The sequence below is a fragment of the Passer domesticus genome, chromosome W (genome assembly GCF_036417665.1).
Source record: "Passer domesticus isolate bPasDom1 chromosome W, bPasDom1.hap1, whole genome shotgun sequence".
NCBI classification, from domain to species: Eukaryota; Metazoa; Chordata; class Aves; order Passeriformes; family Passeridae; genus Passer; species Passer domesticus.
The window spans coordinates 3,664,239-3,687,361 of NC_087511.1; the positions used below are offsets into that span (position 1 = coordinate 3,664,239).

The 23,123-nt window shown below is 46.1% G+C and overlaps 1 protein-coding gene across 9 annotated transcripts in view; it reads right to left on the minus strand.

Moving 5' to 3' along the window:
* Window positions 1–23,015, minus strand: part of LOC135289140 (protein ARK2N-like) — a 115,673-nt gene extending 92,658 nt beyond the window's left edge. For 2 of the 9 annotated variants that reach the window (XR_010351939.1, XM_064402531.1), the window contains exon 1: window positions 22,521–22,792. The gene's annotated coding sequence lies outside the window, so the exon portion shown is untranslated. Of the gene's footprint in view, window positions 1–22,520; window positions 22,793–22,881 lie in introns of those variants that run through there. The other 7 variants (XM_064402532.1, XM_064402530.1, XM_064402534.1 and 4 more) reach the window with 5 other exon arrangements.
* Between the last annotated feature and the right edge of the window lie 108 nt (window positions 23,016–23,123).

Below are 23,123 nucleotides of genomic sequence, written 5' to 3' on the forward strand. Positions count from 1 at the left end.
GCAGTGAGAAGTTTTATTGTTTAATATTGTTTGGTTTCTATTGTTTAATAAACAGATTTCTTTCCACTTTTTCTCCAAGGAGATATTTTCTCCCGAACCAGTTGGAGGGGGGAGGGGCAATTGAATCTGCTTTTGTAGAGAAGCCCCTTTGGGGGTTATCTCCCAAACTTGCCCTAAACCAGGACAGGTTTGTACTCTCTAGGTCTCCTGAGCTGGCTATTTAGACATCAAAAATTTGAGTATTAGTATGGAAATAAAATACAACTTTGTCTTTATCTCAGTGGAAAAAAGTCTACTGTGACTCAGAATTTGATGCAGGGAAGAACACAGTTCAGGGGATAATATCTATGCCAAGAAAAGCCTTGTATCAAAGAAAGAAAAACTGATGTCCTTATTTAGTTCTACTTGAGAAATTTATAGATCAGAGACAAGAAGAGGCTATACTGAAAAAATCACATTCTTTTCTTGCCACTCACTTTTCTAGTAACAGTACCAGAACAAGTAATCTTGAGGTGATGCTAGAGAAAGACCAGTTTTTTACTTAAATGAGAACACAGCACTGAAAAATGTTGTGATGCTTGCTGACACAGATGGATACTTAATCAGACATTGCTTAGAAATATCATTTCTCCTTGCATTGATGCACAGATAGTGCACTTATTTGAAAAGGCAATTCCATAAAAACTTCTGTGCTAGATTTTTCCAACAGAAATTATTTTATTTCCCAGGCACACATAGAACACACCAGTATGCAGAAGCCATTATCTAATCACCCCTATCTGGTAAATATTTTTAAATCATTCAATCACTTATAAAGTCATATGATTAGTACACTATAAAACCTCCACTTCACTGAAGAAATACAGAAGGATTTTGAAAGTCAGATTAGCAGAAACAGTCCAGCCTCTCTCATTGCCACTAACAGGGATGGGCTTTATTCCCTAGTCTTTTACTACCCTAATTGTCACTGCGCAGTCATAGTCCCTTCTTTGCACCAGAACTGGCTTATCCTTTCATGGGTAGATTCATTTCAGTAAGTCAAAAGAAAACAAAACAAGAAAATAAGTGCAATTTTCTGCCAAAGCTTGCAGGAAGCAGGGAAAGGAGGGCAAGAACAAACCATTCCTTTAGAAAAAAAATCCAAATTTTATAAAGTACCTGCTGGTTTATCTCATCACACCTTAAACTCACAACTTTCTACTAGACACAGGAGAGAGTACTGACTGTTTGTTTCAGCAGGTCAGCTTGAGCTGTGTATCTCCAGAGAGTAACCCAGAATAAAGAGATCCCTGGAGCAATTATATCTTTATGACCTGTACCTGCCCCTCATGTGTTCTTGACACACCTCTTGGTCCAATGGTAATTTTTGGTCTGGGATCTTCTAACATTTTATTTGGTTCTTTTTCTGTGTCCATGCAGACAGGCCATTAACTGTTCAAATCTTGTGGAGTTGCAGCTTCTGCTGACTGTTAAGTCTCCTAATCTTCTGGTGCATCTGCTCACCTGTAGAGTATAGGAAACTAAAAAAAAGCCCTAGACCAAGGATAAACATTACTTAGCAATGACTAAAACATCAGCGTGTTATCAATATTCTTCTCATACTAAAGACAAAACACAGCACTGTACCAGATAATAGAAAAATTACTAAGAAAATTAACTCAATTCCAGCTGAAAACATGTCTAGGTGTAAGTTCACAGCTTGCAGCTGAACGCTTCAGCAAATACAGCTACTCATTCTAAACTAGTAAAGCTAAGCAAACAACATGCTAAATCACACAGTATTATAGCTCTATATAAGTCATTCTACTTAAAACATACTCATTTATGCTAGACAACTCATATCTCTCAACAGCCTGAAATACTTAATAACAAACCAATGCAGCCTAAACTTAATTATACATTGTCATTTTAGGTGTTATTGAACTGATTAATAATAAAGAATGCCTAGCTTATATGATGCAAACCAGCTCTTTTTCTCAGAAGCTTATTACCAACATATTTCCTCATAACCAGAGTTCAACAGACCACTTCTTTTCCCTGCATACAACTCTATCACCTTCTTATGCCTGTTCTAGCAACTGTTTAAATGAAAAAGGGACACAATCTGGGTAATGAAGAATTGATTGCAACACACAAGTCCACTTCATAGAATCTTCTTGAATCACCTTCCTTTCCATTAAAAGTCAACACACGTAATTCAATGAAGTCACCAGTGACATTCTTGTACAAATAATGCATACAGATATCATAGAATCACAGAATGGTTTGGGTTGGAAAGGACCTTAAAGCTCGTCTTATTCCAACCACTTTGTCGTGCACAGTGACACCTTCCACTAGACCAGGTTGCTTCAAGCCCCATCCAACCTGGCCTTGAACGCTTCCAGGGACAGGGCAGCCACAACTTTTCTGGGAAACCTGTTCTAGTGCCTCACCACCATCACAGTAAGGAATTTCGTCCTAATAACTAATCTAAACCTCTCCTCTTCCAGTTTAAAGCCATCACCCTATGCCAAACAGCAAAATGTCTAAAAATCTAAAAACCAATCAATCCAAATAATTAGACCTCTATCAGAAAAAACTAATCTGCATCCAAACAAATGCAAAAATACACTCTCTGGACCTCTCAAATGCTGTATTTTGGACTTGTTCGTATCCTCCCCAAGATAGCATACATTCTTTTTATTTTCTCATAAGTGTCACACATACCCATGCACTTAAAAAAACAGAAGTGTGACCAGTACTCATTTAACTGAACTCAGGACAGTTGACTCAGCTCTCTGTGAATATGTGTGCACAATGCTATAGAGCAGATTTTTCATAACACTAAGACATTCCCACAGGGATACTGTGCAATTTATATAGTACTCCTTTGAAAATTCTGCCCTAAAGCTGACTCATTGCCATACGATTCTACCTAAGGCATATCTCTGGGAGTGGAGCTGGTCCTTTATCAGATGATTCATAAATCAGGCCTGCTAGCAACCCTAAAGAATAGGACCCTTTGGAACAACATAGTAAAAGAATTGCAGAGTAAAACAAAAGAAGATTAAACTAATGCTATGTTTCAACTGGTTTTGCATAAATAAACGAAGGTTAAAAATAGGCTGCTCCTACCAAGCATGTACAAATTATTCAAGACTGAATAAAAATTACAAGTATATGTGTTAAAACAAAGCTTTGCGGAGCATGCTTTGCAACCTTGAAAAGCAACATTTTTCATTGTAAATAGGAAGCGATACTTTACATTTAAATACAGGTTTTTGCATTGCAATGCCTAATGCATGTATTCTGTTCAAATGAAAGAAAACTACCAGCTATGGGTTAGTTCATAAGTCCGCACACAGGCTTCCAGAAAAATTCACCCATTAACCAGCTGCGCTGGAATCTCATAATGGGAAAAAAAAAAATCAGAGTCCTAGTAAAAATAAATTCATCAGCACACAGATAAAAGCACACAAGGTTGGGTGCACTTAGCTTTCTAAAAATCTCATTTCTTTTTCACAGTGAAATCATATTTCTCAAGTACACAGCAATTTAAAGACTACAAGGCTCTCTAGTCTAAAAATCAGAGGGGGCATATCTTCATTACTATCTGTTCCTAAAAATTTAAGTGACTCACATTTAGATTTTTCATTATTCTATCAACAAAACCAGTGGCAGAAATCAATGCTAGGAGTGTCATACTTTGTTTCTTTTTCTCTCTGCCATATATTAGTTTGCAGAAGATCACACTACAGAGGATCATCATAAGGATGTGCCATGTTTTTCTAAGATTTTAACAAATTTTCCCACTTTACCTATCCATTTCTGTTACTCAAATGAAATGTATTCTGTGTTTCCTCTGCTGGTTCATGCTGTTCTATATAAATAAACCTCCTCTTTTCAATAAATATTTATCTAGTGTTCTACCGTGTCTACCGTGGTCAATAAAGTAATGCTCACAAAAAAAAGCCACATTTTAAATTGCTTGAGCATAATAGTAGTAAATTAATCATATTTTCAGATTAAGAACATTTATCTCAAATATACTGAAAGTAGTCAAACGTTGAATTATTCACTAATAACTCGTTAGCAGATCAGGACAACTGCAATGTAACTTCAAAGTAGCAAAGCTATCTCAGTACTGCAGTATTCATTTGAGACAGTCTTGTGCTGTCTCTCAAAAAAATCAAATCTAGTCCAGCACAGACAGGCACAAATGTACCTTGCTATTGCTGATATTTGGAAATATTGAAGCAGAAATGAGTGCCATGAGGCACAGGCTGCAGTTACTGAAGCCCTTAAATTAATCTCAAAGGTCACTGGGTCTGTTAAGAGACAGATCTGCCTACATGCTGGGGCAGTGTGCCCCCATCAACTCCTTTTGTTATTCAACTTCCCAGAAGAAAGCTATGCACTTTGGATAGTTGACTTAATGAGATCAGTCAGGGTCCAGAAGGACAGCAAGGTGAGTATTTTGCCTGACAGCAGCCACAGGCCTGGAGCAAGGGAGAGCATTGGAGATTCACCTGATCTTGCAAAACAGCGCTCCAAAATTGCACAACCCTTGACATCTGACTCTCAGCAGATAAGAGAGCTGTTTTGTCAGGTTCTCTGCAATGTTCCTTTCCAGTAACAGTGCTGCCTACTTAACTGACACTACAACCATCCCAGCTGTCTTATGGGCACTTCCATAGCTCACACAGCAACTCACCAGGATCTCTTAATCTCTTACAGCCATCTAAGAGCTGAAGGCACTGAACTAGAAGTGGTATGGACTTATGACAGCCATTTGGTGAAGATGAATTATAAGATATTAAGCCACTACAGTTTGAAATTTTTTTATGATCAGACCTTGTCATGGTTTGAAAAGACAGGTGTCCGCTAAGGAAGGCAGGAGCCTTCCTTGAAATGGAAAATACAAACCCCCTCCCTCTGAATTATTATAATTTTGAAATTAAGAGGCTCTCAGGCAAAGATATGGGAGTAGGAATAACAGTTTTTACTAGGAAAATTAAAAATACAAATGCAATAGTACAAACAAAAAAAACAAAACAAAACCAACAAAACAAAAAAACCTCACTGACAGAGTCAGAATATGACCTGACACCCTGTGGGTCAGGGTGTTGGTAGCAGTCCAATTGAATGGTGGCTGCAGTCCTCCTGGAGTGACAGATGTGATTCTGTTGAAGCAGTGATCCTGTGGAAGTGTGTAGTTTTCCTCTGAAGGTCCAATGGTGGTGTAGATGGGCCTGGTCTTCCTCTGGGAATCCAGTGGAGAAGACAGCTGCTCCTCTTGGAATACAGTGAGGAAAGTGCTTCTGGTGTTCTAAATCTCAGATTATAGCCAGGTAGGAATGCTTGGCTCCTCCCCCTGGGCACAGCATCTCACAATGGGGTGATGTAATTTTATCAGTCATGCAGTGAGACTCAATGGCCCATTAACAGAAGATATCTCCCCGAAGGAGGATTGGTTGTGGAAGAGATAAAGTAAACTGCCAAATTAACAGAAGATAACTGCACCACCTCTAACAAATGGGAAATAGAACACACATATATCTTACAACCCAGGACAGACCTTTGTACATGTATAAGCACAGGAAATAAACAAAGCCAACTCTCAGGTAATTTAAAGCTTAAAATACTTTCATTCAATTCCAATTAATGTCTTTGCTTTCAGCCAGTATCTTCCTGGCATGGAGCAGTAATTTGCTCATTTTATGGTGTGTGGTTTTGATGCCATTTTGGTTTTCATCTTTTTTTTTTTTTTTCTTTTAAATGCTCTCTGTATTTTTCACACATATTTTTGTAGCTCCATAGTCCATTGTATTAGTGACGAGTTTCCCCAGTACTTTTCCATGGCCTTTCCCTAGGCAGAAACACAAAACAAATTCCAGGGCTCCAAGCCCTGGGGGGTATAAGACCCCTATGCTTAGTTCTTCCTGGCTGCCAAGGTTGAGAACAACTCTTTGAGATACATTTTAATGGACAAAGTATAGCTACTGCCAATGGGGGGGGGCTCCAGAGAAAGGGCTTGACTGGGGGGGGGGGGGGGGGGAATTGCATCACCATTTGTCCTCCTAATTGGTGCTTTTTTGTCAATTATGCTGATTTGGTGAAAATCTGTATTCACCCCGTGTGGGTGGGCTTTTGTGGACATCTTTCCATAATCTGTAACTGAAGGCCTTCAAATAAAGATCCACTTTTATATTACCTCCTTACTAAAATTATCTTGAATTTCATTTCTGAGTTGGGAAAAAGGCAACAGTTTAAGTCCAGCTGGCAACTAAGCACCACGCAGCCACTTGCCCACCACCTGTCCCACCCCAGGAGAACAGGGAGGAGAATCCAAAGTAAAATTTGTGGGTTGAGATAAGAAAAGTTTAATAATTGAAACAAAGTTAAATATAAGAATAATAATAGTAAATAAAAAAGAGAAAGCCCAAGAAAAACAAGTGATGCACAATACAGTTACCACCCACTGACTGATGCTAAACCCCATCCCCCAAGCTGCAATCAGCCTCCCTTCTAGGTAACTGCCCCAGTTTATATACTGGACATGACATTCTATGGTGCAGAATCTCTCTTTGGCCAGTTTGGGTCATCTGTTCCAGCTAGGCTCCCAGCTTTTTGTGCACCTCCTCACTGGCAGAGCATGAGACACTGGGTAAGCATGACCTGGGTAAGCACTACTCAGCTGTTATATTTGTTGTAGTTTTGGAGACAGGCACACAACTGAACACACCGAGATCAGGAAACAACAGCCAACTTTTAGTGAGGGGGTTCAAAATTCCCACGCCTAAACACCTGATTGGTTGAGGTCTTAACACCGCCCAGCTCACTGGCCAATTAGATTTCTGCATTCAGGATTGAATGGGATTGGCTAGGGTCCCCTGTTTTAGTTCGAATCTAACCTATCATTGTCTTACCTGGGGACTTGTTTACTTCTATTCTCTAACAAACTAGGCTGGGAGTTGGGGTCTGTTATGGCCTATTTCATCTGTTCAGGTTACAGACCAGCTGTACCTGTGACACTCAGCAACAACCAAAACATCACTGTGTTATCAACATTATTCTCATACTGAATCCAAAACACGACACTATAACAGCTACTGAGAAGAAATTAACTTTATAGCTGCTGAAACCAGGACATATGGTCTGGCCAACTGAGAGAACAGGTGACATGCCCAAATTCTACAGAAAGGCTGGAAAGGAGCTGTAAGCCAACCAATCCCTCACCTCAAATCATTTTCTCATCTACAAGCCACTAATATTATTTGTTTATTTAATTATTAAGCTCATATAATAAAATCTAAATATTGCAACATGGATTTGCAGTAGGCATACTACTAAAAATAAATGGTATCAATACACTAAAAGCAAAGTCATGTTGCATTCAAATGATGAGAATTTGACAGTAAGATACCAACTGCTGTTGGGCTGCTCTTGCCACCAAACCTTTATCTTTTCTGACCAGTATTAAGAGGTAACAATTGATTTCAGCACCCACCAAACTGCTAACAATCAATACCACAATCTTTACATGTCCGAAGTGCTCCTAAAGAAGAAAGCATTTGTGACAGTGGTCTTGGGATTCAGTAAGCAAGAAGTATGTGAAAATGGAACTGGCTGGGATAAATAGTGGTTTAGCCTCAGTAGCATATACAGGAGGCATCAACCTCAGACCATGGGAAACAGGATACTGAAAAAGGGACATCTAGTCAGGTCATGGCGAGAAGAGTGTGGTCATGGGAGTCAATGTTAATGGAACTATTCGATATTTGGTCAGGTTTCTGGCTCCTGTTCTCACTTGGTTCAGAACCTGTAACAAATAAGGTCGTGTTCCAAGTTTCCATTCATGATTGGACCCCTGCCCTCAGATTACCCCTATACCTTGTTCCCTTTGTCAAGCCCCCCCCCCCCCCCATCTTTGGATCTTGACCCTTAATTGTGCGGTTTCTACATCTGTTATTTTGCTATTAAAGACTTTCTTTTTGGGCAAGCCCATTGCACCCATTCCTTTATTTTGCCATGTTCCCCCCGGCCAAGCCGGACTAGGGGTCGCAGCGCGCGAAGACTGCGACAGAAGTATAGTTTCACTGGAAGCAACATGCTACTTTCTCAACCAAGAAAGCTCACTTGTACCCCTGAACCATACTCAAGAGCACAGCTAGCTCAAGACACCTAACCTTTGAGTCTATATCTTTACAAATCCTAACATTCTCCTCATTCGTTGAGCTTTCCTAAGAAACTAATGCAACAATGTCATGGTTTCACCTCAGCCATCAACCAAGTTCCACACAGCTGCTCTCTCACTCATGGGACTGGGGAGAGGATGAGAAGGGTAAAAGCTAGAAAACTCCTGGGTTGAGATAAAGACAGTTTAATAGGGAAACCAAAAGCCACGCATACAAACTAAGCAAAACAAGCAATTCATTTACTGCTTCCCATGAGCAGGCAGGTGTTCAGCCATCTCCAGGAGAGCAGGACCCAATCACGCATAAGTCACTTGGGAAGACAAACACCATCACTCCAAATGTGTCCCCCTTCCTCCTCCTTCCCCCCACTTTATATACTGAACATGATGTCATATGGTCTGGAATATCCCTTTGGTCAGTTGGGGTCATCTGTCCCAGATGTGTCTCCTCCCAGCCTCCCATGCACCCCCAGCCCCCTTGCCAGCATGGCAGTATGAAAAGTAGAAAAGGCTTTGGCTCTGTGTAAGCCCTGATCCACAATAACAAAAACATCTCTATATTATCAACCCTGTGTTCAGCACAAATACAAAACACAGCCCCATACCAGCCACTGTGAAGAAAATTAACTCTGCCCCAGCTGAAAAAAGCATAAACAAAAAAGAAAATTCTTGTAGGATGCCACAGCCATAGACAAATGTCTGTGAGCACTGGAAGAATAATAAGGACTGTGGCACGGTCTGTCATGGAAGAAGGAAGCCTGGTAGAGAAAAAGGACAGTGCAGAAGAGAGTTAATTTAGAATAAGCTTTTGACAAATGTGGCAGAGAGAATAGGGACAGGCGATCGGAAGATTTCGGGCTGTCACGGAAACCTGATAGGGCCTCTCTCCCCTGACTCCCAGAGATAAGGATAGCCGCAGGACAAGAGGCCAAGAATGTTGTAACCCCCCACTAACACGGCCTCCGCCCAGTTTCCTTACTAACCATATAAGGTAAAAGTTAGACCCCAGAAGGTAAGAAGGACCAAGGGTATATATACCGAGGAGAAAACCAATAAAGGGCCTTTGGACCGTCTATCACATTGATGTCTGCGTGTCCTTAGCCCGAACGGCCAAAAGCATTGGGCCGTCGTGCTGCGTTTCCTTGGAACCAGGTCGTTATGCCTTGCCTCAAGGCAACAAGTGGTGCTGAAACCCGGGAAACACAAAAGGAACAGAACCTGGGATCAGGAGTCTCCTGGACAAGGCCAGCGGCTGCGGGGGGTCCTGGACCCCACCACAGCGAGGAGGGATGCCTCCGGGACCGCCACAGCCTCATAGAAGCTGTGGCCTGAGTTGTACTGGGACCGCCGCAACCTTGTAGAAGTTGTGACCTGAGTCGTGCTGGAACCGCCATAGCCTCGTGAAAGTCGTGGCCCGAGTCGTGCTGGGATCGCCGCAGCCTCATGGAAGCTGTAGCCCGAGTCGTGAGTTATTTTAATTTACAATGGGGTATTAGATGTGACTTCAAGCATTTTCAGCTTGCTATTAATAGGCTCCAAGAGCTAAGGACGATAAATCGTCCCATAGACATATTAAATTCGGAGGTGTGGGAGAGATGTACGCTCGCTTTAGCCGAAGATTTAAAGCTTACAGGCAGTGGGAAATGTCTTAAGGCGTGGGCTAAAGCAGAGGAAGCTTTAAAAAAGGCTTCAGAACAGCAGGAGGCATGGGAAGCAGCGAAGACCATGCTGTTAGCAACCCCAAAAATCGGGAGCATGGCTGCGACCCAAACTGCCCCTGGAAACAGCCCGGAGGGGGGGGGGGAGCGTGCGGGAGGCGGGCGTTCCCCGCCCGAACCCGTGCGCGGACGCGAGCCCGGGTCGCGACCACCCGGCGCCCCGGGGGGACCCCCCGACCCCTCCGCAGTGCCCGCGGGACTCCCCGACCCCGCAGCCCACCTTGCGGGACCCCTTAAACCCCCCGCGGAGTGCGCCCGGCCCCGGCCCGCCCGAGGAGCCCGCCGGGGTCGCGGAGCCGCCGCCGCCCCCTCCCCTCCCCCCACCGCGGACCGCCGATCCGGGGACGCTGACGACGGAACAGGACTCGCGTTCGTTCTGGGAAGGTTTAATGGCGGACGTGCGCCGCGCGGAGAGTATCGCGGCCGCGGGGTCCAGCGGCGCCGTGCCGGCGGCGGCCGGCGGACCCGGCGCCGGAGCCGCACCGCCGCCATACGGGTTTGAAAATGGCGCGGGCCACGCGGGAGAGGGGCGGGGCCAGCCGCCCAGCGGCGAGAACGGCACGGAGCCGAGAAGGAGCGCTACCGCGCATGCGCGGGGCAGCGCGGGGGGGCGGACACCCGAACGGGAGCCGCGCCCAGCGGCGCCACCGTCTAAGGGGGAGACCCCGCCCCGCAGGGGGCAGGAAACACACGGGGGGCGGGAGCGGCACCCCCCCCGAGAGGCGGAGCGACACCGCCCACGCGGGGAGGAGTGGGGCCGCTCCAGAGGGGAGGCGCGACTCCACCCCCGAGGGGAGGAGCGGGGGCGGAGCCGCAGGAAAACGCGGAGCAAACCGGAAGTGTACTGGCATTCAACTTCGGGCTCGGAGACAAGTGAGAGCTCCTCAGTCAGCTCAACCGAGCTTACCGAGTCGGACTGTGACTCGGAAGCCGAGAGGGCAGAATTAACGCGGTTTCAAGCGAAACCGAATAAAGCTTTCAATAAAACCGGGAAGCAAATACAACATAAGCTTACAGACTGGGGCAAAATAAAGATAGCATGTGCAGACTGGGTGGATATGGCCAGCGTTCATGCTTACCCAGTCAGAGTTACAGGGGCCCAGGGAAATCAGCAGCGAACGTATACACCAGTAAATGTAAAAGAGGTTCAGACAATAGCGAAAGCAATTTCAGAAAAAGGGATCACCTCAGCAGTAGTTACTACTTTAATAGACGGGCTTTTTAGCAATGACGATTTACTTCCCTTCGATATTAGACAAATCGCTCGTATGATCTTTGATGCGGCAGGTATGATTGTATTTAAGCAAGAATGGACAGACAATTGCTCAACAGCTTTAGCCCAGGCATCGGGCGAGGGGCAACAACTCCATGGCTCGAGTTTAGCCAGGTTGCTGGGGAGGCATGACGACGTAGCTACACCACAGCAGCAAGCAGCACAGCTACGGGCTGAGGAGGTCAGAGCAACAACTAGGGCAGCCAGACAGGCTATAAAGGCAGCCTCTGGGGTGGTAACCAGACCAGCACCTTGGTCTACCATGCAACAGGGAGAGAGTGAAAGCTTCACACATTTCGTAGACCGGCTGAAAACAGCCCTGGATTCCTCCACAATACCCGTAACAGCCATAGAATCAGTGGTGACCGACTGCCTTTGCCAGCAGTGTAACTCAGTCACTAAAGAGATCCTGCGCTCCCTGCCAGCCGGAACCAACCTGGCTGGAATGATAAAACACGTGGTAAGGGAGGAACAGCTGACACCTATTCAGGCAGCCGTCAATACCCTAACCAGTGTCATGGCTTGCTTTAAATGTGGCCAGGCAGGCCATGTCGCAGCAAGCTGTCCTCACCCGACACAACCTCCTCTAGCAGCACCATCGCTCCAGACACGCACAGGGGAGATTTGCTGGAGCTGTGGGAGGAAGGGTCACATGGCCAGGGATTGCAGATCTAGGCCCCGGGGAAACGGGAGAGGGAGGAGCCACACGGGCCATATTCGGCCTCCTCCCGCAATGAATACGAGACAGCCCACCTATGCCAATCCCCGGGGGGGCAGGGGACCCTCCTACCCTATGCCATCACAGGGAGCAGTCAGTACCACACCCCTGCCAGCAATACAATGGCAGAGCTGCCCAGCACCACCAGCGGTACTTTCGCATCCGCCACAGCCACAAACCACGCCGATGCCGCAGGGCCAGCAGGGGGCACCCCAGAGCGGGGCCCCTGGGTGGCCTTGGCCATGAAAATAGGGAAGGAGCCTTCAAAGGTGTGGGCGGCATGCCGCCTTTATAACAGCCTAGACCCCCACGTCATAGGGCTTCAGTTTTGGGCGGACACGGGGTCAGACTGCACGGTTTTTCCCCTAGCAAGTTGGCCCAGACATTGGCAATTTAAAGAAGTCCCACCAGTGAACGGAGTGGGGGGACAATCCCGAGCGTGGAAGAGCACCCAGCTGGTAGCTATAACGCTTCACACAAAAGGGGGGCCAGAAAAAACAGTAGCAGTCTATCCATACATCCTGCAGAATTCTCCACCCCTGTTGGGAAGGGACGTCCTTGCTATGTTAGGAGTCAGGATCACAAATTTATAATGAGGGCCACTGCCATACACCCAGCGCTGCCAATCAAAATAACTTGGAAATCATCAGACCCCATATGGGTCGAGCAGTGGCCCCTATCTGAGCCTCGAGTGGCAGCCTTATTAGAATTGGTCGATCGCGAGTTACAAAAGGGTCACATAGAACCGACTACTAGCCCATGGAATACCCCTGTATTCGTGATCCCCAAAAGGTCAGGGGAAGGGTACCGCCTCATCCACGACCTAAGAGAAGTGAATAAGACAATTCAACCCAAGGGTCCAGTTCAGACCCTGATACCCGCAAACTCAGCCATACCCGAGGGACAGCCATGCGCAGTGCTGGACATCAAAGACTGTTTCTTTTCCATACCCTTGCACCCTGAGGACAAAGAACGATTCGCCTTTTCCGTTGTGTTTCCGAATGGTAAGCGGCCAAATCTGCGCTTCCAGTGGAGAGTGCTACCACAAGGTTTGGTGGACAGTCCGACTATATGCCAAATCTCCGTGGACAAAGCGCTGACGCCAGTTCGACACTCCTATCCCACCGCAACCATCATCCAATACATGGACGACATCCTGATCGCAGCTCCATCAACGAGCCAGGTGGATCACCTGGTGTCCACAGTCACAGAAACCCTGCGAGCCAACGGCTTCGAGATCGCGACCACAAAGATCAAGAAGGGACCCTGCATGACATTCCTGGGAGTAGGGATCACAAGCTCCTACGTGACCCCTCCAAGGGTGAGAGTGAACCGAGACGTCAAGACGCTACACGACGTCCAGCGCCTGGTAGGATCACTGCAGTGGCTTCGCAACATCATCCTGGTTCCTCCGGAGGTCATGGACCCTTTATACGACCTCCTGAAAGGGAAGCAGCCCTGGGAACCAAAGGAGCTGACACCGCAAGCAAAGAGCTCCCTCGACTTCATCGAACACCAGATGTCCACTGGCACGCTTGCCAGGTGGAACCCAGCTATGCCCCTGGACTTGTACGTCCACTTCACACCGAAAGGAGGAGTGGGAGCATTGGCCCAAGGACCTACCGAGAAGTCCCGACCGATCCAATGGGTGGTCCTCGGAAGACCAGCTCGAGCGTTCTCCCCAGGAACGGAATGCATCGTGAACCTCATCATAAAAGGCAGAAAACTCGCCCTGAAACACCTAGGAACAGAGCCAACAAGCATCCAACTTCCGCTTCGCAAGCAACTGGCAACGGAATCAACAACAATATCAGAGCACCTAGCCCTTGCACTCACCGGCTTCGGAGGAGAAATCTCCTACTCCGCCAAGCCACCTTGGACTCAGCTGCTGACCATCGTCGACATAGACATGCCACCGAAGGTCAGAGACAGACCGCAGCCAGGACCAACAGTCTTCACGGACGCTTCCTCCACGACCTCGACCGCAACGGCAGTGTGGCAGGCAGGAGAGCAATGGCATTGCATCAAAGCGTGTGACCCAACACTGTCAGTGCAGCAACTGGAGGCAGCAGCAGTAGCCTTGGCGTGCGGACTCTTCCGAGAGGAACACCTCAATATCGTGACAGACTCCATATTCGTGGCAAGACTCTGCCTAGCCATGGCAGAACCGGGGGTGTCAACGTCAGCAGCAGCCCAAATGCTGGAAGAAGCGCTCTCCTCACGACAGGGCACCATATCCGTCATACACATCAACAGCCACAACCCAGTCAAGGGTTACTTCCAGATCGGCAACGACAAAGCGGACGCCGCAGCGAAAGGAGTTTGGACGTTGCAGGAAGTGCGTCAGCTGCATGACTCGCTTCACATCGGGGCAAAAGCACTGGCAAAGAGATGCGGAATCTCGACAACGGACGCGAAACACGTAGTGACAACCTGTCCTCATTGCCAGAAGTCACCACTGTGGACCAGCGGGGTCAATCCAAGAGGCCTCAAGCCCTCAGAAATCTGGCAATCAGACTTTACCGTGTGCCAACTGATGAAGCCAAGAGCGTGGCTAGCAGTGACAGTAGACACCTTCAGCGGAACGATAGTAGCCACGCAGCACCTCAAAACGGACTCAAAGGCCACGATTCAGCACTGGCTGACAGCCATGGCATGGCTCGGTGTCCCCAAACAAATCAAAACAGATAACGGGTCGAATTTCACCTCCAAGCAGGCGCAAGAATTCGCCAAAAAATGGGGTATCACCCTGGTACAAGGTATCCCTTACAACAGTACCGGGCAAGCAATAGTAGAGCGGGCAAATCAGACCCTAAAAACCAGAATAGAGGTGTTGGCAAAAGCAGACGGCTTTGCCAACTCCATTCCCCCAGGAGAGCAGGCACGCATACTGGCAACAGCTTTGTTAGCACTCAATCAATTTCCCAGGGGGGACGAGACAAACAGTCCCGTCCAAAAACATTGGACCACTCGAATGCAGGAGGAGGGTCCACGAGTAATAATAAGGAACGAGCTAGGCGAATGGGAACGGGGTTGGAGGTTAATGCTCACGGGACGAGGGTACGCAGCAGTCAAAAAAGACGGAGAAATCAGGTGGTGTCCACTTAAATCGATCAAACCAGATCTCCAAAAGGAGCGGGGTGACGCTAACGAGAATGGCGAGTCTCTGTTTACAGGACATGATCAAGGGACGTCCGCGAGACGTGCACACTCACGTTCCGGAAGAGAGAGACAGACCACCGACCCGCCAGACAGCACCCGGAGGACCGGCACGGGCGAGATCCAGTCATCAAGGGTATCTCTGGGTAACGTTGCTGCTGGAGCTAGTTGCCAGGGGGCAAGCCAGCTCACAGTACTATCCCCATCAGCCATTCCGGTGGGTCATACGGCACCTCACCAATGACAAGGTGCTCAGACACGTCATTACACCAGACGCCCCATCCTTCATACTTCGCATTACAGACCTGTTCCCGGGACGACCAAAGCCAGACCCTCATTCCCCATACGCCAAAAACACATACCTATCCTATTGGTGCCCAGCCTCAAACCCCGGAAAAAGTTACTGTAATCGTCCGGGGTAGGGATATTGCGGACACTACGGTTGCGAAACAATAGTCACAGACACCAGACCGACAGGGCCGGGGTGGGACCCACAGGAACCCGACAGGTTCTTACAGTTCACTTGGGCGCCAAAAGACTGCAAAACACCACTCTTCCATCACGAAAGCACCTATCGAAACAGTCACAAACTCCCAAAAATCTGGAAATGTATTAGGTACAACATGACAGTCTTGCAGCCCAGAGACCCCAGTTGGGCCTTCGGAAAAATGTGGACAGTAGTCCTTCACGGGACAAACGAGTGGGTTAACGTGCAGATTATCAAGCTCATACCGTCAGCACCCCGAGCGGTCGGACCAAACAAGGCAATCAAAAGCGTGCAGAAAGGGAAAAACACGACCTACCCCAAAACCTTACCTACAAGGGTCGCGAATACCCAGACAGGCCTAGCGAGAACCATTCAGACAGATCGCTTAGCAGAGTCAGATTCAGACCCAATCCTTCGCATGTTAGAAGCTACCTTCCTATCCCTAAACGAATCCAACCCTAACCTAACCAATTCCTGTTGGCTATGCTACGATGTCAAACCACCCTTTTACGAAGGAGTCGCCTTAGATACCCCTTTCACATATTCCTCAGCAGACGCCCCTCACCAATGTAGATGGGACACTCCCCGCAAAGGAATCACCCTGAGTCAGGTCACGGGGAGGGGGAGATGCTTTGGAAATGCAGCCCTAGCTAGGCGGGAAGGCAACGTGTGCACCAAAGTAGTCAAACCCGACAGGAAGAAAAAGTGGGTAGTCCCATCCGCATCGGGCATGTGGGTTTGCCAAAGATCTGGAGTGAGTCCCTGTGTGTTCCTAGACAAATTCAATGACTCAACAGACTTCTGTGTCCAAGTCTTAATCGTTCCCAGGATCCTGTATCACTCAGACGAGGAGGTGTACCAACTCCTCGGAGAACCCAGCCGACTCCACAAGAGAGAAATAATAACAGGCATAACAATCGCAATGTTGCTCGGCCTAGGAGCGGCAGGAACAGCAACGGGAGTCACGGCCTTGGCGACCCATCACCAAGGTTTATCCCAGCTGCAGAGGACCGTCGACGAGGATCTGCAGAGAATAGAGAAATCCATATCCTTTCTAGAGAAATCAGTTTCCTCACTTTCAGAGGTGGTCCTGCAGAACAGGCGAGGACTGGACCTCCTACTCATGCAACAAGGAGGCCTGTGCGCCGCCTTGAAGGAGGAATGCTGTTTCTACGCAGACCACACAGGAGTCGTCAGAGACTCCATGGCAGAACTCCGAAACAGACTGGCTCAGAGACAGAGAGACAGAGACGACCAACAAAGCTGGTTCGAATCCTGGTTCAATCAATCACCATGGCTAACCACTCTAATTTCTTCCCTAATAGGTCCGTTAGCAATCCTGCTTCTAGCCGTCACCTTCGGACCGTGCCTACTGAACAAGCTAGTCTCATTCGTCCGGACCCGCTTGGAACGGACCAACATCCTGCTCTTAGGCAGACATCCGATGCTGTGAATTCAACAGGGAATTCAACAGGGAACGCTGCCGGACACAAGAACCCGAGAAAGAACTTGCCAGGCAGAAAAACTAACTCAGGAACCCCAAATCCCCTTTCCTTGTCAAGTGACAACCTTAGATACCTCATATCAGCATGTAGACGACTACCTCATCCATTTGTGGGAGAAGGGGGGGGAGATGTGGCAGAGAGAATAGGGACAGGCGATTGGAAGATTTCGGGCTGTCACGGAAACCTGATAGGGCCTCTCTCCCCTGACTCCCAGAGATAAGGATAGCCGCAGGACAAGAGGCCAAGAATGTTGTAACCCCCCACTAACACGGCCTCCGCCCAGTTTCCTTACTAACCATATAAGGTAAAAGTCAGACCCCAGAAGGTAAGAAGGACCAAGGGTATATATACCGAGGAGAAAACCAATAAAGGGCCTTTGGACCGTCTATCACATTGATGTCTGCGTGTCCGCCAAAAGCATTGGGCCATCGTGCTGCGTTTCCTTGGAACCAGGTCGTTATGCCTTGCCTCAAGGCAACAGACAAACAGGTGAAAAAATAGTATGAAGCAAACAAAAGTTGGTTCAACAAATGATCAAAAGCTACTTTTTTGTATTAAAAAAAAAACAGAACTGACTAGGCCAAAAGCCAGATGCATGTGCATTATGAATGATGCCTCTAACATAGGTTTTACTATCAGATACTTTCTACAGTATTTACTCCCAGTTGGCAGAGGTGAAAAAATTCAACCTCCACTTCAAGAAGATAACAGACCAGGAAACAGACATTTTTTTCCCATGACATAGAGAAGACTTTGCATATATTTGACTATAGAAATTAAATCACAGTATGTAAGAGGATACCAAGCTACCAGCTACAAGAAGAGCAAAAGAAAATTAAAAGGTAGTTTTCAGCAGTACCATACAAGTACTGAATGGAGGAAAAAACCCCAAACAAACAAACAAACAAACAAAAAAAAAAACACAACAAAAAACCCCTTACTCATTCTTAAATAAAAGCACCAATTACTCCAAAATTACTTTTTGCATAATTTGTCTTGATTTAGGAAAAAGTGGCTCAGCTGGCAGAGCTTTCTTAAGAATAAAAGTAATAATTAGCAACAGGAGACAAACAATATATACAACTTGGTCAGCAAAAGGGGAGATAAAAGAAAAAAGGGCATCAAGTCTGGAGTATTGATTCAATCCCATTCCATTCATTCAATAGTCTTATTATTGCTGTAGCTTGATGAGCTCCATACAGTGCAATCCACTACAGGTGTTATAAAAGCAGAAAAAACCATTAACATCTTGTAAAACAAAAACAACAACAACAAAAAAAAGGAAATCAAGTGTCTGTTATCAATCCAACTTTAAATTGAGGTGAGGTCTATAGCTAATTATTGAGGGCTTATGAAATTAACTCTGGCAAGATACTCAATGTATTTCCGTACTTTAGTTTCATGCTAATCAACAGTTTCTGTATTTTCTTTATTACAGTGAGCGGATCCAAAGCCTGTGAATTGCCTTTAAGATGATTTATTAATAACAGTAAGTGGAAACATGGAAAATAAAACTTCACCTTTAAGGCTTTCTAAAAACAGTACTCAAAGCAATATTTTTTTATAACTCCTCACAGATTCTGCATAGTGCTGATTGAAAGGTGTTACCAGCTCTGGAGGAACCACAGCTATTGACAAATCAAACTGTATTTATCAGTAATTCAGCTCATGGGCACTGCTACCCATAAGCTCATTCTTTCCCATAATGAAAACCTAATTTCCAAAAGACATCTTATTAAACATGATGAGGCCTCAGGATACCAGCATTGTATTCAACTTCATAAGGAGACAGCCTCTAAACTCCACTTATCTTACATTTATTTCCAGACACAAGTACATGGAATTCATAAACAGCTTCCAGACCTACTCTTTACCAACATTTTCCCCCTAAAATTTTTCTTTTGCCAGATTATTTAGAACTGCCTCTGGCCAGAGCTGGCATTCCAAGAGATTAAGAATTGGGAGATTGTGCTGAAGAGTCAGGGGAATTACCAGCTGTTAAGAAAGCCACAATACAAGAGAACAGCACTTTCTTAACCTTACCTGGCTATCATGTCAAGTTGCTTCTTTTTACTTCACAAAGTTTGACAGTACTATTATACAGTAATACAGTACATAGAGCACCAACCTCAAACTGGTATAATGGAAATCCAATTATTTCCAATGAAAAATTATTGAAATGGTAATTGTTTCATCATGCAGACAGCTCATATTATAGTCTGGCACTTAGTTATTTCTAGCTCTGCTACTGAGAGTCTCTCGGCCTCTACCCATTTTGGATGAATGGAAGTGAAAACTGCCTTCTCTTAAATAGGTCTTGAAATGCTAATGACCAAGCACCATGAAACAAGACATTAGAGCAGAAACATAGCCAGAAAAAAACACTTATCCAATCAAGGTCTGGCTTTTTCTGCTAATTTCCAGGAAATTTTTAAGCATCAAAGCAGAAGAGCATTGTGCGGGATGCTACAAAAGTCTCACTGTAACATCAAATCCACAATCCACATACATTGAAACAAAAATGCTAGCCTGAAAGTCTTCAAATACAAGTATTTTTTCTTTTGTCTTAGCTCCAGAAGAAGGTCCCTGTTCAGCCAAGCTAGCTTTCTGCCTTGCCTCCTGGACTTCTGACATTTAGGAATTGCCTTCTCCTGTGCCCTTAGGAGGTAATGTTTAAAAAGTGACCAGCACTGATGGACCCCAGCACTTGCAAAAGTGTTTTCCCAGGGGACCTTACTCACTAGTTCCCTGAGCAGCCTGAAGTCTGCTCTCCTCACATCCAGGGTTGAGGTTTTGCTGGCACTTTTCCTCCTGGCAACAGAGATTTTAAACTTGATTGCTTCATGGTCACTGTGGTCAAGATGGCCACCAATCACCAGTTCACTCACAAGACCAAGTTATATCAATGAGATCTCAGTATATAACTTGGTCTCGTTATAACAAGATCAAGTTGTATCCACTTATCTCCCTAACATTTAGTGTTCAAAGCCTCTCATGATTCTCCATATTTACTCTTGGTAATTCAATCTTATTTTACCTGATTAATCCCCACCTCTCCACACTTTCAGCTGCCAGTGTGATCTGCTCATCTGTGAAATGTGCACAAACATCCTTCCTATTTCTCTTTTATCAGTTAGAGCAGGGCTTAGTTTCTGTGTTATGATCATTCTATCGACCTTTCTCAACTGCCTTGTGGTTGGCATCAGGTTCGTTACCTTTTCCCCTCCCTTCACAGTACCCAGTTTAATGTATCCACTAATTTCCCAGGTTGTTTGTGCACTTTAATTTCTACCAGGCAGGCAGACTGCATTCACTTATTGAGCAAAAGCACAAATGCCCAGGCTGTACTGCAATACACATCATACACTTGAATGCATAAGACTATGGTCACTTTCTGATTGCTCAGGAATCTCTTTGCACCTCTTCATGTCAACCAGCAATTAGGCTAAAGAGCAAACAGAAATAGTAAACACATTATAATTAAAAAATAAAGTGCTTAAAAATGAGTCAGAAGTGTTATCTTCATACTTGGGTATAATTACCAGCTGCCCAAACTCATGTACTATCTTCCATTACCCCCACAGTCCCTCCTCCTAAGTCCCTACACAGAATACCAGCATTACTGGTATATATGAACTACAAAAAGCACTATTTTATAAGCCTTTAGCAGCCACATAATCACCCCCTTTGGAGCTTCTTTTGCCAGCATCAAACTATGCTAGATCACTAAAGGTAAGAAATATTCATAAAATTATGCTTAGAAATGATTGCTGTCAGACAGCTGAGTTCACATTTCATCTCACTGTTTTGGTATCATACATGAAGGGGGGGGGGGGGGGCAAGATATTTGGGCTTAGAAAACACATAACAAGTAACTTAATGACTCCTTAGAGCTTGTTACAAACCTATTTGCTCTGCAAAAGTAATGTTACCCTCTTCCAGAGTAGCGAAGAAGCTGTGCTGTTGTGACTGCTTGACTTTCAGCTCTTATATCATAGAAATGGTCATTACAGGTGTTAACTAAGGCAGGAGAACCACAAGATGAAGACCTCAAAAGAGTACCATACTCAGTTTCCATCTCAAGGTCAAACATTACATTTTTAATAGACTTAAGCAACATAGGATACTTTAAGAGAAACCTTTTAAATTTAATGTTTGTTTGCTGTTCTAAGGGGAGAGCTATTACTGTTTGGACTTAAAACATTAGCTTGAAAACTGAAAATAGGCTAGCCCTTGCCTATAAGTGAAACTATTATTTGGTCTTATGGTCTTGAAAAGTACCAGAGGAGACTTAAAACTAAATAAAATTCTTGGGAGTGGGAATTAAGAGAAATTTTACATTTTTAAAGAGATGCTCAAAGGTCCAAATATTTACTACTCATTCATTTTTAAAAGCTAGAATTACCTGACAGTGAAAAAAAAACAAACCACAATACCAAACAGGACTGTCTTATGCCATAGAATCTCTGTAGACAAGATTTTTTTCCAGCCTTTGAAACAGTTAGGTAGTTTGTGCTGGTTTAAAGTGTGTAACTAGTTACAATCAAGACCTTGTTTAACTAATTTATTCCAGTTATGGTTTCACAAAAGTACCTATAAACTTTAAGACAAGTTGCCTTGTTCTGCTATTAACAAACTAATACAAAAATACAATTAAAAATAAAAGCAAAGAAAGTTTCAATATTGGAATTGGGGTAATAGTTAAATTATTCTAAGTCTCCTCAGACTACCTTTTTCCTTCTAAAAAGAGGAAGGTAGCAGTTAAATTTTACATTCTTTACGGATGACTGTGTTGCTCAAAGCCACAACTGCAACACAGATATTAGGAGCTCAAGGAGAACTCAGGCTAGATAAGCAACGAACAATTTGGAACTTTTTTCCACATAAAATATAGCTTCCCACAAGGTAAACAAAGAAGCAAAAAAACTAGAGAAGCATAAAACTGAAGCAGTTTACACCCCTTGTTTTTCAAAGGGTTTTTTCGAAACAGCTAACACAATCTCACAGCACTTTACAGATGTCCCAGGAAAGACTAAGTGGCCAAAGTTGCTTCCAGGAGCTGTGGTGAGGCTTTCATCCGCTGACTCCAGGCCAGGTTAGAGATGAAAAGCGGCGCCTAGGCTGGATCCCGCGGTCCCAGTACCGGGCCGGGTCGTGATGGAGATCACTATTACGGAAGCAGTCAGTACTGAAAGCTCCCAACAGACTCCCATGTTTCCCTGAAAAGCCCTCGGCCGCCGCGGGCCTTCCCGACCCTGATGGGACCGGGCCCCTGAAGTGTGCCCTCCCGCCTTCGCCAGTCCCGGGGGAAGGTTAGGGGAGTGCGAGGCCAGTATCCGCCTCTCCCATGGCGCCCCGCCGTCTCTCGCCCACGCGCAGCCGGGCTAACGGCAACGGCTCCGGCGCCCCCACGGCTGAGGCACGGTGGCCCGGCCCTAGAGAAGCGGGAAGTGGGTGAGCCCTGGCCGCGCCGACCCCACTCACCTGGACACCGCAAGGCCTCTCCTAGCCTCCACCAGGGGGGTAACAGCTGGGGCATGGGTGGCCGGAAGGAGCTGGGTCTTAACCGCGCGGACGCCACTCCGCGCCCCCAGCGCCAGAAAGAATGTCACCGAAGGCCGCAGGGCTATGCATGTGGCGTCACTTTCCTTTTTCCGCCACCGCCGGAACAACTGACCACCGCGCAGAGCGTCCGCCGAGCTCGTCAGCACCACTCCACGGCGCAGAGTGGCTGAGGCCCCGTCCCCTCCCTCCCCTATCCTCAAGCCCTAAAGGAAGCGGAAGGTGGTGGTTCGCCAGTGGCGAAGTAGTGTATAAAGCAAGCACAGTAGTCGAAGCGACTCACCAAAGGAAAAGAGCTGAGGAGGAAGCTGAAGGAAACAAGAAGAAAGAAACGTCTTTCCCTGGCGCAGGGGCCGGGCGACGAAGAGGGTTGAGCTCGCGAGAGACGCAGGTGAAGGCGTCAGGATCCCGGCACCGCAAAGGCTCGCCCCGGTCCCTTGTCCAACGCTCCATCTTCCTACAGCACTGAGCCTTGTGAGAAACAGAGCTCACTATTTAATTTTTTTTTTTAAATACAAGTTTAAT